Source organism: Stenella coeruleoalba (genome assembly GCF_951394435.1).
Source record: "Stenella coeruleoalba genome assembly, chromosome: 10".
In the NCBI taxonomy this organism is placed as follows: domain Eukaryota; kingdom Metazoa; phylum Chordata; class Mammalia; order Artiodactyla; family Delphinidae; genus Stenella; species Stenella coeruleoalba.
The window spans coordinates 41,085,052-41,103,045 of record NC_137156.1 but is presented as its reverse complement, the minus strand read 5'-3'; positions in this window follow the sequence as shown (position 1 = coordinate 41,103,045).

The window sequence follows — 17,994 nt, the reverse complement described above, 5'->3', positions numbered from 1 at the left end:
CCCATAAGAGTCTTCTATTAGACCTGAGGGCAGAGGAAGGAGGCACCTCCCCAGGCAGGGCCTCCCTCACCTTCCACAAGGAAGTAGGGATCAAGTAGTATGTTTTAGACCCAGGCCCCCTTGGCTGACCACACACCCAACTGTTGTTCCCATCCTCAGGACTTCCAACCACATATCTAGAGGGTCTAGTGGTCCTTGGAGCAGGCCTAGTGATTGCATTAGCTAGGCCGGTGTGTGGAAAGGCACAGGGTCTTTACTCCTAGGACAGAACACCATTCCAAGGTAGGCAGGGCAGCTGGGACGACCTCAGTTTACAGTGAGTAAGCTGAGGCCCTGAGTGGTGTAATGACTTCCCAAGGCCCTTGGTGTGATCACCAAGGGTAAGGCAGAATGGGATGATGGGCGGGCCCCTCTTCCTTGGACAGCTGTGTTCTGGCAGCTACTCTGGGACTGCATTTGAGGCCTGGGTTGTTCCTGTGATGAGATGAACTGTTATAAGTTAAATCCACATAATGTAAACCTTAAAATAACAGAGTTATTTTAGGTAAGTCAACAAAAGAGATAAAATAGAATTAAAAACTCTCAAGTAATCCAAAATAAGGGAGAAAAAGGGTAACAAAGAAGAGATGAGACAACCAGAAAACAAATAAGAGGATAAACTGAAACCTAAATATATCAATAATCACATTAAAAGTAAATGGTCTAAACAACCCAATTAAGGGACTTCCCTGGCAGTCCGGTGATTAAGACTCCATCCTTTCATTGCAGGGGACACGGGTTTGATCCCTGGTCGGGGAACTAAGATCCCGCATGCTGCACAGCATGGCCAAAATAATAGTAATAATAATAATAAAATAACCCAATTAAAAGGCAGAGACTATCAGAATGGATAAAATAGTAAGACACAATTACATGTTGCCCATAAGAAATGTACTCTGAATATAAAGACTCCAATAGGGTAAAAGCAAAAAGATGGGAAAAGATACACCATGTTTATGCTTGTCAAAAGAAAGCTGGGAAGGCTATAATAAAATCAGGCAAAGTTGATTTCAGAGCAGAGAATATTACCAGAGATGAAAAAAAGTTCAGTTTGTAATGACAAAGGGGTTGATTAATTGAGAACATAACAATTCTAAATGTTCATGTGCCCAATAAGCAAGCTTCAAAATATATGACACAAAAATGGATAGAGCTCCAAGAAAAAACAATCACAGTTTTAGTCAGAGATTTCAGTACTACCCTCTGAATAATAGATGAAACAAGCAAATAATCAGCCAGGATGTAGTAAACTAGAACAACACTATCAACCAACTTGACCTTTATAGAATCCTCCACCTAACACTAGCAGAATACATATTCTTAAGTGTACACAGAAGATTTATCAAGACAGATCATATTATGGGCCATAAAACAAGTCTCAATAAATTAAAAAGGATTCAAGTCATAACGAAGTGTGTGTTCTGATCACAGTGGAATTATATTAGAAATCAATAACAAAAAGATCCTTGGAAAATTCCCAGCTATTTGGAAAATGAATAACACACCTCTGGATCAATTAGGAATTATTTTGAACTGAATGAAAATGCAAATGCAGTGTATCAGAATTTGTGGGACATCTCTGTTAGAGAAATCTATAGCACTAAATATCTATTTAAAAAAAGAAAGATATGTCAACGACCTCAGCGTCCACCTGAAACCAAAGTGTACAGAAGAAAATAACAAAGATCAATGCTGAAATCCATGTAATAGAAAACAGAAAATCAATGAAACCATAAGCTGCTTCTTGAGAAGATCAACAAAATTGATAAACCTGTAGCCAGACTGATCAGGAAAAAAGAGAGAAAATACAAATCACCAATATTAGGAATGAAAGAGGTAAGATCACAACAGTTTCTACAGATAATAAAAGAATAATAAGGGAATATTAGGAACAACTTTTTGCCAATAAATTCAATAACTTAGTTGAAATGAAGAATAGATGGAAAGACATGAATTACCAAAGCTCACCTAAGAAATAGATAAATGTATAGGAATCTAGGTTAAATTTATAGCTTCAATTTAAGCTTCAATAGCATACATTAATTCCTCCTATTCAATTCTATGTCCCCCTTGAAGTTGGTATTGTTACAAATACATCTTTATATATTGCATGCGTATTAACATAGATTTATAATTATTGTTTTATGCATCTGTCTTTTAAACCATGTAAGAATCAGAAAAGAGTTACATACCCAGAATACAATAATACTGGCTTTTATATTTACCTTTATCAGTGAACTTTTATCTAGTGCCTTTTTGTTTCAGTCTGAATGACTCCCTGTAGCATTTCTTGTAGGGCAGGTCTACTAAACAAATGCTGTTAGTTTTTGTTAATCGGGGAATGTCTGAACTTCTCCTTAATTGTGAAGGACAATTTTTCTGGATATAGAATTACTGGTTGACAGGTTTTTGTTTGTGTTTTCCTGTCAGTTCTTTAAATATATCATTCTACTGGTTTCTAGCCTTTGGGGTTTCTGATGATAAATCAACTGTTAATCTTAGGATGTTAATTGTAATCTCCATGGTAACCACTACAAAAACAAGTAGGAAATATATAGAAAAGGAAATGAAGAGGAAATCAAAATGGTACATACTAGGAGAAAAATCAAACACAAAAGAAGTCAGTACTGGAAGGATTAAGGAACGAAAAAGATATCACACACAGAAAACAGTACTATAGCAGAAGTAAGTCCTTCAATATCAGTAATCACTTTAAATGTAAATGGATTAAACTCACCAATTAAAAGACAGAGATTGGTGATAGGTGCACAATATTATGAATGTATTTAATGCCACTGATTTGTATATTTCAAAATGATTAAAATGGTAAATTTTATGTATATTCTATCACAAAAAAAGGCAGAATGGATTTTAAAATGATCTAACAGGATTTGAAAAAAAATTTCTCCAGAGAAGACATGCAAATGGCCAAATAAGTACATGAAAAGATGCTCAACATCACTACTTATTAGGGAAATGCAAATCATACTACAATGAGATACCACTTCATATCCATTAGGATGGCTATTATTTAAAACAAAACAAAACAGAAAATAACAATTGTTGGTGAGGATGTAGAGAAAAAAGAACTCTTGTGTACTGCTGGTGTGAATAAAATGGTGCAGCCACTACAGAAAACAGTATGGTGGTTCCTCAAAAAATTGAAAATAGAATTACCATATGATCCAGCAATTACACTTTTGGGTATATACTGCAAAGAATGGAAAGCAGGGATTCAGACAGATATCTGTATACTCAAGTACATAGCATCATTCTCCACAATAGTCAAAATGTGGAAGCAACCCAAGTGCCCATCGACAGGTAAGTGGATAAACAAAATATGGTACATATGTACAATGGGATATTGACACACCTACAACATAGATGAACCTTGAAGACATTATGCTAAGTGAAAGAAACCAGCCACGAAAGAACAAATAAGGTATGATTTCACTTATATGAGGTACCTAGAGTAGTCAAATTCATATAGATAAAAAGTAGAATGGTAGTTGCCAGGGGCTGGGGCGGGGGGGCTGGGTGGGAGGGAATAAAGAGCTATTGTTTAATGGGTACGGGGTTTCAGCTTGAGAAGATGAAAAACTTTTTGGAGATGGATGGTAGTAATGCTTGCATAACAGTGTATTTAATGCCACTGAACTGTACACTTAGAAACAGTTTAAAATGTTAAAAAAAAAAAAGAGAGAGAGAGAGAGAGATCCAATCCAAGTATATGCTGCTGGCAAGAGACTCACTTTAGACCCAAAGACACAAATAAGTTGAAAGTGAAAGGATGAAAAAGATATTCTATGTAAAGAATAACCAAAAGAGACTAGGGTGGCTATATTAATATTGGACAAAATAGATTTTAAGTCAAAAACTCTTACAAGAGACAAAGGAGGACATTTTATATTGATAAAAAGGGAAAATCATGAAGAAGTTATGACAATTATATATGCACCAAACAACACAGTCCCAAGATATATGAAGCAAATATTGACAAAACTGAAGGGAGAAATTGACAGTTCTACACTAATAGTTGGAGACTTCAATACCTTACTTTCAATAATGGAAAGAATATCCTATACAGAAGATCAATAAGGAAATAGAGTACTTGAAAAACACTATAAACCAACTAGACCTAAAAGACATAAAGAACACTCGTCCTAAAGAATATACATTGTTCTCAAGTACACGTGGAGTATTCTCCAGGACAGATCATATATTAGGCCACAAAACAAATTTTAATACATTTTAAAACCTCCTAACAAAGAAAAGACCAGGACCAGATGGCTTCACTGATTAATTCTACCAAAAATCTAAAGGAGAATTAATACCAATGCTTCTCAAATTCTTCCAAAAAATTGAAAGAAAAGGAACACTTCCTAACTCATTCTAACTCAGCATTGCCCTCATACCAAAGCCAGACAAACACACAAAAGGAAACTACAGATCAATATCTCTTATTAATATAAATGTAAGGTAATAAAAGAACTCTCAATAAATTAAAAAGGATTAAAATCATACAAAGCATCTTCCCTGACCACAATGGAATTAATCTAGAAATCAGTAGCAGAAGGAAAACTGGAAAATTAGCAAATATGCAGAAAGTAAACAACACACTCTTAAAAAAACAGTGGATTAAAGAAGACCACTAGGGAAATAGAAAATACTTTGAGACATACCAAAAACTTATGGGATATAGTAAAAGCAGTACTCAGTGGGAAATTTACAGTTGTAAATGCCTACATTAATAGAAGATCTCAGATAAACAACCAAACTTTAAACCTTAAGGAATTAGAGGGACTTCCCTGGTGGTCCAGTGGTAAATAATCCACCTTCCAGTGCAGGGGACATGGGTTTGATCCCTGATCAGGGAAGTAAGATCCCACATGCCACTGGGAAACTAAGCCTGTGTGCCACAACTACTGACCTCGTGTGCCTCAGTGAGAGGGCCCACATGTGGTAAACTACAGAGCCCATGCACCCTGGAGCCTGCACGCTGCAACTAGAGAGAGATCCCACATGCCACAATTAGAGAGAAGCCTGCATGCCACAACAAAAAGATCCCACATGCCTCAACAAAGATCATGCATGCTGCAACTAAGACCCGATGCAGCCAAAAAAATAAAGAAAAATAAAATAGTTCAGTCGCTTAAAAAAAAAAAACCCTAAGGAACTAGAAAAAGTAGGGCAAACTAAAGGAAGGAAGGAAATAATATAGAGCACAAATAAATTAAATGGGGGGGGGAACAATAGAATCAACAAAATCAAAAGTTGGTTCTTTGAAAAGATAGCAAAACTTTAGTTAGACTGACTAAAAAAATGGAAGATGAAAATAACTAAAACCGGAAATGAAAACAGAAATTAAAAGGATTATAAGAGAACACTATGAACTATTATATGCAAACAAGATAATCTGGATGAATCAACAAATTCCTAAAGACATGCAAATTATTAAAACTTATTCAAGAGGAAATAGAAGTTCTCAACAGACCTGTAATAAGCAAGAAGATTACATCAGGAATCAATAACCTCCCAAGAAAGAAGAGTCAGGACTAGATGTCTTCACTGGCCAATTCTACCAAACATTTAAAGAAGAATTAACATCAATCCAATTCATCAATCCTAACATCAACTCTACCAAAAATTAGAGGAGGGGAACACTTTCTAACACATTCCTTGAGGCCAACTTTATCCTGATACCAAAGCCAGAGAAAGATTCCATAAGAAAAGTATAGATCAATATTCCTTATAAACATAGACAAAAATCTTCAATAATATACTAGCAGACCAAATCCAATAGCACATGAAAAAGGATTATACACAATGACCAAATGGGATTTACCCTAGGAATAGAAGGGGTGTTTCAACTATAGGAAAATCAATGTCATACAGCCCTAACAGGACAAAGGAAAACAACCACATAACTCAATAGATGCAGAAAAGCATCTGATAAAAATTCAACATCCTTTCATGATAAAAACACAGCTGAGGGCTTCCCTGGTGGCACAGTGGTTAAGAATCCGTGCTCCCAGAGTTCAGGACATTGGTCCCCCAGAGACCTCATGGCTCCATGTAATATCAAATGGCAAAATCTCTCCCAGAGATCTCCATCTCATCACTAAAACCCAACTCCACTCAACGACCAGCAAGCTACACTGCTGGAGACCCTATGCCAAAAAACTAGCAAGACAGGAACAGAACCCCACACATTAGCAGAGAGGCTGTCTAAAATCATAATAAGGTCACAGACACCCCAAAACACACTACTGGACGTGGTCCTGCCCACCAGAAAGACAAGATCCAGCCTCATCCACCAGAACACGCAACAGTCCACTCCACCAGGAAGCCTACACAACCTACTGAACAAACGTTAGCCACTAGGGGCAGAAACCAAAAATAACGGGAACTACGAACCTGAATCCTGCAAAAAGGAGACCCCAAACACAGTAAGTTAAGCCAAATGAGGAGACAGAGAAACACACAGCAGTTGAAGAAGCAAGGTAAAAACCCACCAGACCAAACAAATGAAGAGGAAATAGGCAGTCTACCTGAAAAAGAATTCAGAGTAATGATAGTAAAGATGATCCAAAATCTTAGAAATGGAATGGAGAAAATACAAGAAATGTTTAACAAGTACCTAGAAGAATTAAAGAGCAAACAAACAATGATGAACAACACAATAAATGAAATTTAAAATTCTCTAGAAGGAATCAATAGCAGAATAACTGAGGCAGAAGAACAGATAAGTGACCTGGAAGAGAAAACAGTAGAAATAACTACCAAAGAGCAGAACAAATAAAAAAGAATGAAAAGAATTGAGGACAGTCTCAGAGACCTCTGGGACAACATTAAACACACCAACATTCAAATTATAGGGGTCCCAGAAGAAGAAGAGAAAAAGAAAGGGGCTGAGAAAATATTTGACGAGATTACAGTTGAAAACTTTCCTAATATGGGAAAGGAAATAATCAAGTACAGGAAGCACAGAGAGTCCCATACAGGATAAATCCAAGGAGAAACACACCAAGACACATATTAATCAAACTATCAAAACTTAAATACAAAGAAAAAATATTAAAAGCAGCAAGGGAAAAACAACAAATAACATACAAGGGAATCCCTATAAGGCTAACAGCTGATCTTTCAGCACAAATTCTGCAGCCAGAAGGGTGTGGCAGGACATATTTAAAGTGATGAAAGGGAAAAACCTACAACCAAGATTACTCTACCCAGCAAGGATCTCATTCAGATTCGACAGAGAAATTCAAAACTTTACAGACAAGCAAAATCTAAGTGAATTCAGCACCACCAAATCAACTTTACAACAAATGCTAAAGGAACTTCTCTAGGCAGGAAACACAAGAGAAGGAAGAGACCTAAAATAACAAACCCAAAACAATTAAGAAAATGGTAATAGGAACATACATATCGATAACTACCTTAAATGTAAATGGATTAAATGCTCCAAACAAAAGACACAGACTGGCTGAATGGATACAAAAACAAGACCCATATATATGCTGTCTACAAGAGACCCACTTCAGACCTAGGGACACATACAGACTAAAAGTGAGGGGATGGAAAAAGATATTCCATGCAAATGTAAATCAAAAGAAAGCTGGAGTAGCAATTCTCATATCAGACAAGATAGACTTTAAAATAAAGATTATTACAAGAGACAAAGAAGGACACTACATAATGATCAAGGGATCAATCCAAGAAGAAGATATAACAATTGTAAATATTTATGCACCCAACATAGGAGCACCTCAATACATAAGGCAAATGCTAACAGCAAGAAAAGGGGAAATTGACAGTAACACAATCATAGTAGGGGACTTTAACACCCCACGTTCACCAATGGACAGATCATCCAAAATGAAAATAAATAAGGAAACACAAGCTTTAAATGATACATTAAACAAGATGGACTTAATTGATATTTACAGGACATTCATCCAAAAACAACAGAATACACTTTCTTCTCAAGTGCTCATGGAACATTCTCCAGGATAGATCATATATTGGGTCACAAATCAAGCCTTGGTAAATTTAAGAAAATTGAAATCATATCAAGTATCTTTTCCGACCACAATGCCATCAGACTAGATATCAATTACAGGAAAAAAATCTGTAAAAAAATACAAACACATGGAGGCTAAACAATACACTACTAAATAACCAAGAGATCACTGAAGAAATCAAAGAGGAAATCAAAAAATACCTAGAAACAAATGACAATGAAAACACGATGACCCAAAACCTATGGGATGCAGCAAAAGCAGTTCTAAGAGGGGAATTTACAGCAATACAATCCTACCTCAAGAAACAAGAAACATCTTAAATAAATAACCTAACCTTACACCTAAAGCAATTAGAGAAAGAAGAACAAAAAAACCCCCAAAGTTAGCAGAAGGAAAGAAATCATAAAGATAAGATCAGAAATAAATGAAGGAAAAAAATAGCAAAGATCAATAAAAGATCAATAAAACTAAAAGCTGGTTCTTTGAGAAGATAAACAAAAGATCAATAAAACTAAAAGCTGGTTCTTTGAGAAGATAAACAAAATTGATAAACAATTAGCCAGACTCATCAAGAAAAAAAGGGAGAAGACTCAAATCTATATAATTATAAATGAAAAAAGAGAAGTAACAACTGATACTACAGAAATACAAAGGATCATGAGAGATTACTACAAGAAACTATATGCCAATAAAATGGACAACCTAGAAGAAATGGACAAATTCTTAGAAATGCACAACCTGCCAAGACTGAACAAGGAAGAAATAGAAAATATAAACAGACCAAGCACAAGCACTGAAATTGAGACTGTGATTAAAAATCTTCCAACAAACAAAAGCCCAGGACCAGATGGCTTCACAGGTGAATTCTATCAAACATTTAGAGAAGAGCTAACACCCATCCTTCTCAAACTCTTCCAAAATATAGCAGAGGGAAGAACACTACCAAACTCATTCTACGAGGCCACCATCACCCTGATACCGAAACCAGACAAAGATGTCACAAAGAAAGAAAACTACAGGCTAATATCACTAATGAACATAGATGCAAAAATCCTCAACAAAATACTAACAAACAGAATCCAACAGCACATTAAAAGAATCATACACCATGATCAAGTGGGGTTTATCCCAGGAATGCAAGGATTCTTCAATATACGCAAATCAATCAATGTGATAGACCATATTAACAAATTGAAGGAGAAAAACCACATCATCATCTCAATAGATGCAGAAAAAGCTTTTGACAAAATTCAACAGCGATTTATGATAAAAACCCTCCAGAAAGTAGGCATAGAGGGAACTTACCTCAACATGATAAAGGCCATATATGACAAACCCTCAGTCAACATCGTTCTCAATGGTGAAAAACTGAAACCGTTACCTCTAAAATCAGGAACAAGACAAGATTGTCCACTCTCACCACTATTATTCAACATAGTTTTGGAAGTTTTAGCCACAGCAATCAGAGAAGAAAAAGAAATAAAAGGAATCCAAATGGGAAAAGAAGAAGTAAAGCTGTCACTGTTTGCAGATGACATGATACTATACATAAAGAATCCTAAAGATGCTACCAGAAAACTACTAGAGCTAATCAATGAATTTGGTAAAGTAGCAGGATACAAAATTAATGCACAGAAATCTCTTGCATTCCTATACACTAATGATGAAAAATCTGAAAGAGAAATTAAGGAAACACTCCCATTTACCATTGCAACAAAAAGAATAAAATACCTAGGAATAAACCTACCTAAGGAGACAAAAGACCTGTATGCAGAAAACTATAAGACACTGATGAAAGAAATGAAAGATGATACAAACAGATGGAAAGATATACCATGTTTTTGGATTGGAAGAATCAACATTGTGAAAATGACTATATTACCCAAAGCAATCTACAGATTCAGTGCAATCTCTATCAAACTACCAATGGCATTTTTCATAGAACTAGAACAAAGAATTTCACAATTTGTATGGAAACACAAAAGACCCCGAAGAGCCAAAGCAACCTTGAGAAAGAAAAACGGAGCTGGAGGAATCAGGCTCCCGGAATTCAGACTAGACCACAAAGCTACAGTAATCAAGACAGTATGGTACTGGCACAAAAACAGAAATATAGATCAATGGAACAGGATAGAAAGCCCAGATAAACCCATGCACATATGGTCACCTTATTTTTGATAAAGGAGGCAAGAATATACAGTGGAGAAAAGACAGCCCCTTCAATAAGTGGTGCTGGGAAAACTGGACAGCTACATGTAAAAGAATGAAATTAGAACACTCCCTAACACCATACACAAAAATAAACTCAAAATGGATTAAAGACCTAAAAGTAAGGCCAGACACTATAAACCTCTTAGAGGAAAACATAGGCAGAACACTCTATGACATAAATCACAACAAGATCCTTTCTGACCCACCTCCTAAAAACAAAAATAAACAAATGGGACCTAATGAAACTTAAAATCTTTTGCGCAGCAAAGGAAAACATAAACAATATGAAAAGACAACCCCCAGAATGGGAGAAAATATTTGCAAATGAAGCAACAGACAAAGGATTAATCTCCAAAATTTACAAGCAGCTCAATATCAAAAAAACAAACAACTCAATCCAAAAATGGGCAGAAGACCCAAATAGACATTTCTCTAAAGAAGATATACAGATTGCCAACAAACACATGAAGGAATGCTCAACATCACTAATCATTAGAGAAATGCAAATCAAAACTACAATGAGGTATCACCTCCCACCAGTCAGAATGGCCATCATCAAAAAATCTACAAACAATAAATTCTGGAGAGGGTGTGGAGAAAGGGGAACCCTCTTGCACTGTTGGTGGGAATGTAAATTGATACAGCCACTATGGAAAACAGTATGGAGGTTCCTTATAAAACTAAAAATAGAACTACCATACGACCCAGCAATCCCACTACTGGGCATATACCCTGAGTAAACCATAATTCAAAAAGGTAATGTACCACAATGTTCATTGCAGCTCTATTTACAATAGCCAGGAGATGGACGCAACCTAAGTGTCCATCGACAGATGAATGGATAAAGAAGATGTGGCACATACATACAATGCAATATTACTAAGCCATAAAAAGAAATGAAATTGAGTTATTTGTAGTGAGGTGGATGGACCTAGAGTGAAGAGTGAAGTAAGTCAGAAAGAGAAAAACAAATACCATATGCTAACACATATATATGGAATGTAAAAAAAAAAAAAAAGGTTCTGAAGAACCTAGGGGCAGGACAGGAATAAAGACGTAGACCTAGAGAATGGACTTGAGGACACAGGGAGTGGGAAGGGTAAGCTGGGACAAAGTGAGAGAGTGGCATGGACATATATACACTACCAAATGTAGAACCGATAGCTAGTGGGAAGCAGTCACATAGCACAGGGAGACCAGCTCGGTGCTTTGTGACCACCTAGAGGGGTGGTATAGGGAGTGGGGGAGGGAGGGAGACACAGGGGGAAAGAGATATGGGAACATATGTATATGTCTAGCTGATTCACTTTGTTATAAAGCAGAAACTAACACACCATTGTAAAGCAATTATACTCCAATAAAGATGTAAAAAAAAAAGATAAAATAAAGACATCTTCAAACATTCAAAAAACAAACAAAAATACACTATTAGGAAATCAAGCATGGCAGGTACATATTGATAGAAACTTGAATTAAATGATATTTTCATGATTAAAAAAAGAATGAAGATAAAGACATCTTCAAACATTCATAAAACAAACAAAAATACACTATAGGGCTTCCCTGGTGGCGCAATGGTTCAGAATCTGCCAATGCAGGGGACACGGGTTCGAGCCCTGGTCTGGGAAGATCCTACATGCCGGGGAGCAACTGGGCCCGTGAGCCACAGCTACTGGGCCTGTGCGTCTGCAGCTTGTGCTCCGCAACAGGAGAGGCCGCGACAATGAGAGGCCCGCGCACCGCGATGAAGAGTGGCCCCCACTCGCCGCAACTAGAGAAAGCCCTCACACAGAAATGGAGACCCAACACAGCCTAAATAAATTTATTAAAAAAAAATACACTATTAGGAAATCAAGCATGGGAGGTATATATTGATAGAAACTTGCATTAAATGACATTTTCATGATTAAAAAAAAAAAAAAAGAATCCGTGCTCCCAGTGCAGGGAACATGGTTTCGATCCCTGGTTGGGGGACTAAGATCCCACATGCCACACGGCGTGGCCAAAACAAAAGAAAACAAAAAACCAAAACCAAAACCAAAAACACAACAAACTAAGAATAGGATAGACTTTTTAGGAAATGGTACTGGAACAACTGGTTATCTAGATGCAAAAATTATCACCTTGAATCCATACCTTGCAATATATACAAATTCTAATGTATGATTCTATTATATGAAACTCTAGAAAATGCAGACTAAACTATAGTGACAGAAAGCAGATTAGTGTTTACTTGAAGAAGGATGTGTGAGGGTCAGGTGAGAGGGGTCACAAAGAGGCACGAAGGAACTTTTGGGGGTGAGGGATAGGTCTATTACCTTGGTTATGATAGTTTCATTTGAACACATATGTCAAGATGTATTAAATCGTACACTCTAAATGTGTGCAGCTTATGTTAATTGTAGCTCAATACAGTTTTTAAAAATTAATTTATTTTTATTTATTTTTGGCTGAATTGGGTCTTCATTGCTGCATGTGGGCTTTCTCTAGTTGCGGTGAGTGGGGGGCTACTCTTCGTTGCAGTGTGCAGGCTTCTCGTTGCAGTGGCTTCTCTTGTTGCAGAGCACAGGCTCTAGGCACGCGGGCTTCAGAAACCGTGGCACATGGGCTCAGTAGTTGTGGCTCACGGACTCTAGAGCACAGGCTCAGTATTTGTGGCGCACGGGCTTAGTTGCTCTGCAGCATGTGGGATCTTCCTGAACCAGGGCTCAAACCCGTGTCCCCTGCATTGGCAGGCAGATGCTTAACCACTGCACCACCAGGGAAGCCCCTCAATACAGTTTTTAAAAATATGATGAGTAAAGAATGACTCAATAAATATGGATCAATGCATATTTATTTTATAAATGAGTTAATGGAGTTAATGACAGATGAGTCAATAGGCCAATGCCCAGGGATTGGGAAGGGGGAGACATACAAAGAAAAAGGAACCAAGACTGTAGCAGAATCTTGTTGGCCACCATCACATTGCCCAGGCTCAACCTTGCCAGGCTGGCCCAAAGTGCCCTGCCCGCACTACTGGCTATCCTTGTGGCTTCAACTAAGTCACTCAACACCTTGGAACCTGAGTCCCTGACTCCAAAACGTAACTAATAATGCCCACCTCATAAATAAGATTATTGTTGATTGAAAGAAATTACATTTATGGGGGATTCTCTGGAGATCCAGTGGTTAGGACTCCGCACTTTCACTACCAAGGGCTGGGTTCAATCCCTGGTCGGGGAACTAAGATCCTGCAAGCTGTGCATGGCGTGGCCAAAAAAAAATTTATGGGCTTAAGCATTAGGTAAATAATAACATGCTCCATAAACGTAAGGGATTACAAAACAATCTGATTGTTTTTGATTGCAAAAACAAATTACTACCAAGAGTTGGAAAATATACAAAGTCACAAAGAAGAAAATTAAATGACTCATAATCCCACTTTCAGAGGGTATTTTCTTCCTGGCTCTTTCTTACATTGGCTCATCTATTTTTGTGCAGTTACCTGGTTTTCTGCATGCATCCCATTTTCCCACCTCCATACCTTTACTTCCGCTGTTCTTCTCCACCTTCCAGAAGCCCATTGGCCTCTTTCTGGAGGGCGGAGCAGAGGGCTGCCCCGGAAGGAGTGGAAAACGAGCTTCTGAGACGCTGCCTAGTGGAGCCGGCCCTCACCCCATTCCGGGATAAAGATCAGTGGGGTTGAGGTGGAGAGGGACCCCACAGTTCCCGCACCTGCCATTGTGACATCACTGGCAGCCTGAGGAGTGGAGGTTTGGGGCTCCCTCCACTTCGGGGTCCCTACTGGCCAGCCCCTGACAGCACCAGAGGCCTGACTTCAAGGTATTTGCTTCCCCGCAGCTTTCCTTCACCTTCTAAATCTTACCCACACCCAATCTACTTTCCCTTGTCCTTCAGTCTCCTCCAGGCTCCAGCTCCATCGACAGTGAGCTGGGGATCAAAGTACCTGCCTCTCAGGGTAGATGTGAAGGTCAGTGTCCTGGCCCTTAGCCCTTAGTCTTGTACAGGCAGTAAGTGTTCAAGGAATTGTCTGAACTGATGGGAAAGTACTTGGTAAACTGGAAAGCACAGTCAAATATTAGCTGTTATAATCGGTCCACTCAATTTCCTCAGATCAAGTTCCCTCCAAATAAAACAAATTTCCCTCGACTCCACCCCCCAAACTGCAAATCCCCATAACCACCCCTCCCTTCTCCAGTCAGAATCCTAACTTGGCTTTCCTTGCCTGTTTCAGACACAGGCTGTGCTGAAAGTGACCAGCCTTCCATTTAGCTCCTGCCCTCCACCTGGGAAAGTTCACAGGATCCTGGGCTGAGAGGTAAGCGGAGTAGCAGGAACTGGGGGTTTCCTCCCCGCTTTCCCTCTAACTCCCAAGTTCAAGGCAAGAAGAGGAAGCTGGGGAAGGGGTCTCAGAGGACAGGCTTCAATAGGGTGTTTGTTCTGATTTGCTGGTGGGCACCACGCTGGTTGAATATCACCCTTAACTACCCCCACCTCCACCTGTTCCAAACTTCTCTCTCCCCATCCCTGAGGGCAGTTCTACATTTGCTTCCAGGTCTGGGGGAAAGTGAAGGGTGTGTGTGTGGGGGGGGCGGGGAAAGTGAAGGTGTGTGTGTGTGTGTGTGTGTGTGTGTGTGTGTGTGTGTGTGTGTGTGTGTGTGTGTGTGTGTGTGTGTGTGTGTGTGTGTGTGTGTGTGTGTGTGTGTGTGTGTGTTGTTGAGAGAACAGAGTGACACTAGGCAGACATTCTTTGTGCTGTGGACATCCCCAAATGCCATGGCTCTTTGCTTCTTCCAACCTGCATTTCCTAGGTACCTGCTCTGAACCACTCAGCTGGATGCAAAGAACAGAGATATTTCCCGGCCTTCAGAATGGGGGCATGCACAGGAGTCACTAAGCTCCTCCTAGGGGAGAGAATCTTGGACATCTTTCTCAAAGAATAGCACAGCACATGTGAATTGTGAAGCAGTGCAATGGTACATGGTACCTTTGAAGAACTGCAAAATGTTCTATGAGGCCAGGGAAAAAGAAGGGCAAGGTGGGTGGCAAGAAATGAGTCTGCAGAGGTGGGCAGGGGCCAAATCACAAAAGATATTGGGTACTACTCTAGGGTATTAGAACTTTACTCTGAAAGCTATGGGTAGGAGGAGAACCAGAAGTGTAGCCAGGACACTGTGGTGGTGGTGGGGGCAGGTGGCAGGGAGGGGTCAGTGAAGTCAGGGAGAAGATAAGTGGCCTTTGGATTTGTCAGTGTGCCAGTCAGTAGCCATTGATGGGCGGCACTGGAGGCCCACTAGAGGGGACGCATAAACCCGTAGTGACCCCACAGGACATGGTTTTCTCTGGGCAGGCTCAGCTCTTGCATAGGAGGGGTGAATTCAGGATTGGGGGGCTGCAGGGGGAGGAGATGGGGACAAGAAATACCAAGTAAATAATGGTGAGTGAGTGATGAAGTGATGGACGTGGGTTTAGACTTGGCACCGGCTTAGATAGAGTTTGGTGGCCAAGAATGGGATAACCATTAAAAGATATACTTTCATGTCCACAGAGCCAGAAGAGCTGCCTATTTACAGCATGGCCAGAGATATGTATTCTTTGCTCAGGGTTCCAAACTCGAATACTGGTGAAAAGTCCCTTCTCACTGTGCCTATCTCCCAATCTGTAAAATGAGAGGATTAGATGATCCCTAAAATCCTTCCAGGCCTAACCACATAATGATTCACCACTGTTCCCTTATTTTTAACTTCTTCACACCTACTTAAGTGTCATGGCTACCCATACACTCTCAATACCTATTCGTGGAGTTCCTGATGATCTCCCTCACAGACACCTGGCAGCGTGCTGGCCCCTCAGCAGTGCCCAGCCTGTTGTCTGAGTGATGGTGATTACATGAGGACATGAGGAAGTCTCTCCCTCTGCCTCCTCAGCAACCTTTCATGTCAGGTGTTTGGGGACCAGATGCAAATTCATTCACCACCTCCCTGATTTCAGTTTCTGCTTGCTCTGGTCCATCTTGCACTCTGAAGTGACCAGGAGAGAGTACTACTAAGTGGGTGAGAAGGCAGGTTCTGGAGTCAGACCCCCTGGGTTTGACTACAGTTCTTCCATTTATTATCTGTGTGACCTTGGATGTATTACTTAACCTCTGTATTTTCTTCTAAAAGCTTTATGACTCATTTTACACATTTGCAAGTTTATTTTCATTGTATGGTGTGAGGTAGGGATCTAAATTTATTTTTTTTCATTTGTCTAGCCAATTGTTCCAACACCATTTACTGAAGGACCAATCCTTTCCTCCCTCGGGTGTATGTCTCCTCTGGCTCTTACCGTATTCCCACATACGCATAGGTCTGTTTCTCGGTCCCCTGTTCTATTCAGTTTCCTAATTCACTTCTCTATCTAGCTATTCCCATTTACCACATTGCTTCAGTTACTTTATCTTTAAAGTCTTGATACTGATAGAACACAGGACTTCCCTGTAGTCCTGTGTTTTTCCTTGTAGTTTTTCAAAACTGTCTTAGACATCCTTGGCACTCTACCTTGTGATTTTTAGAATTGGTTTCTCCAATTCTTTTAAAAAGTAGTTTGCTTCCCTAGGCTGCCATTTCCTTTACCATCACGAAGGTGATGACCAAAGGTCCTATGTGTCACAAGGATGGCAAAGATGAAATTGTAAAGCAGAGAACACACCACCTGGTATAAAGGCCTGGAACAACAACCCAGGAGCACTCAGGAGAGAGTAGTATCATCGTCCACAAATGCCCAACCCGATGTAGTCACTGCTGTTTTAAAACCTTTGTTGGCTTCCCAGTCATGCGGAGTAAAGTTCAAACAGCCAGCCAAGCCACCTGACCCCAGCTGACCTTTCCCGTGGCACCTCCTGGCTCTCCCTCCTCCCTCCCCATCACGGCTATCATGTTCCAGCCCCCGCAAACTCGCTGTTAACCGAGCACAGCACCCTTGCACATGCTGTCCCCTTGGTCGAGAATTCCTTTACCCTTCATGAATCCTCTCAGACGGTGGCTCCACTGGGATGGAGTCAGTCACTCTCTCTGCCTTCTTTTTATTGCATTTGTCACTTTGCATTGTGATTGTGTCTGTTGTGACTTGTCTTATTTAGTGAACTCAGCACAGTCCTTGGCATTTTCCAAACAGGTGTTCACTCACAGCCACTATTTAATGATCACACACCAACTCTGGCATCACATACACTCCTTCACTTACTTAACGCTCACGACGACCCCACAAAGTAGACTTCTCCCCCAGCGAATAGGAAGGAACACAGACGGTAACTTGCCCAAGATCACAGAGCTTGTCAACGGCTCAGCGGAGACCTGAACCCTGGTCTAATTCCAAAGCTCACACCTTCTATTATAGCAGGCAGCCTGCCCTATCCTCCCTCCCTTTTCCGAATCCCTTACTCATCCTACCCTTCCATGGTCCCCCTGCCCAAGCTCTCTCCATCGGCCCCTCACCCCACCTCCAGGCACCCCAGCAGGTGCCTCTGTGAGGACTGCATGTCCTGGCTTGAGCACATTGCTGGAATTCAGGCCATAGAACATGGAGCCTCATGGCTGCATCGCAGATGCTGAGATGTTAGCTGGGTGTCACAAGACCAAGGAGATAAAAGAAACCTTTCACACCTCAAATGTGTTTGAAACCACAAAGCAAACAAGTCCATGGTTTATAACAACAGGGTTTCTTCAGCATGGTT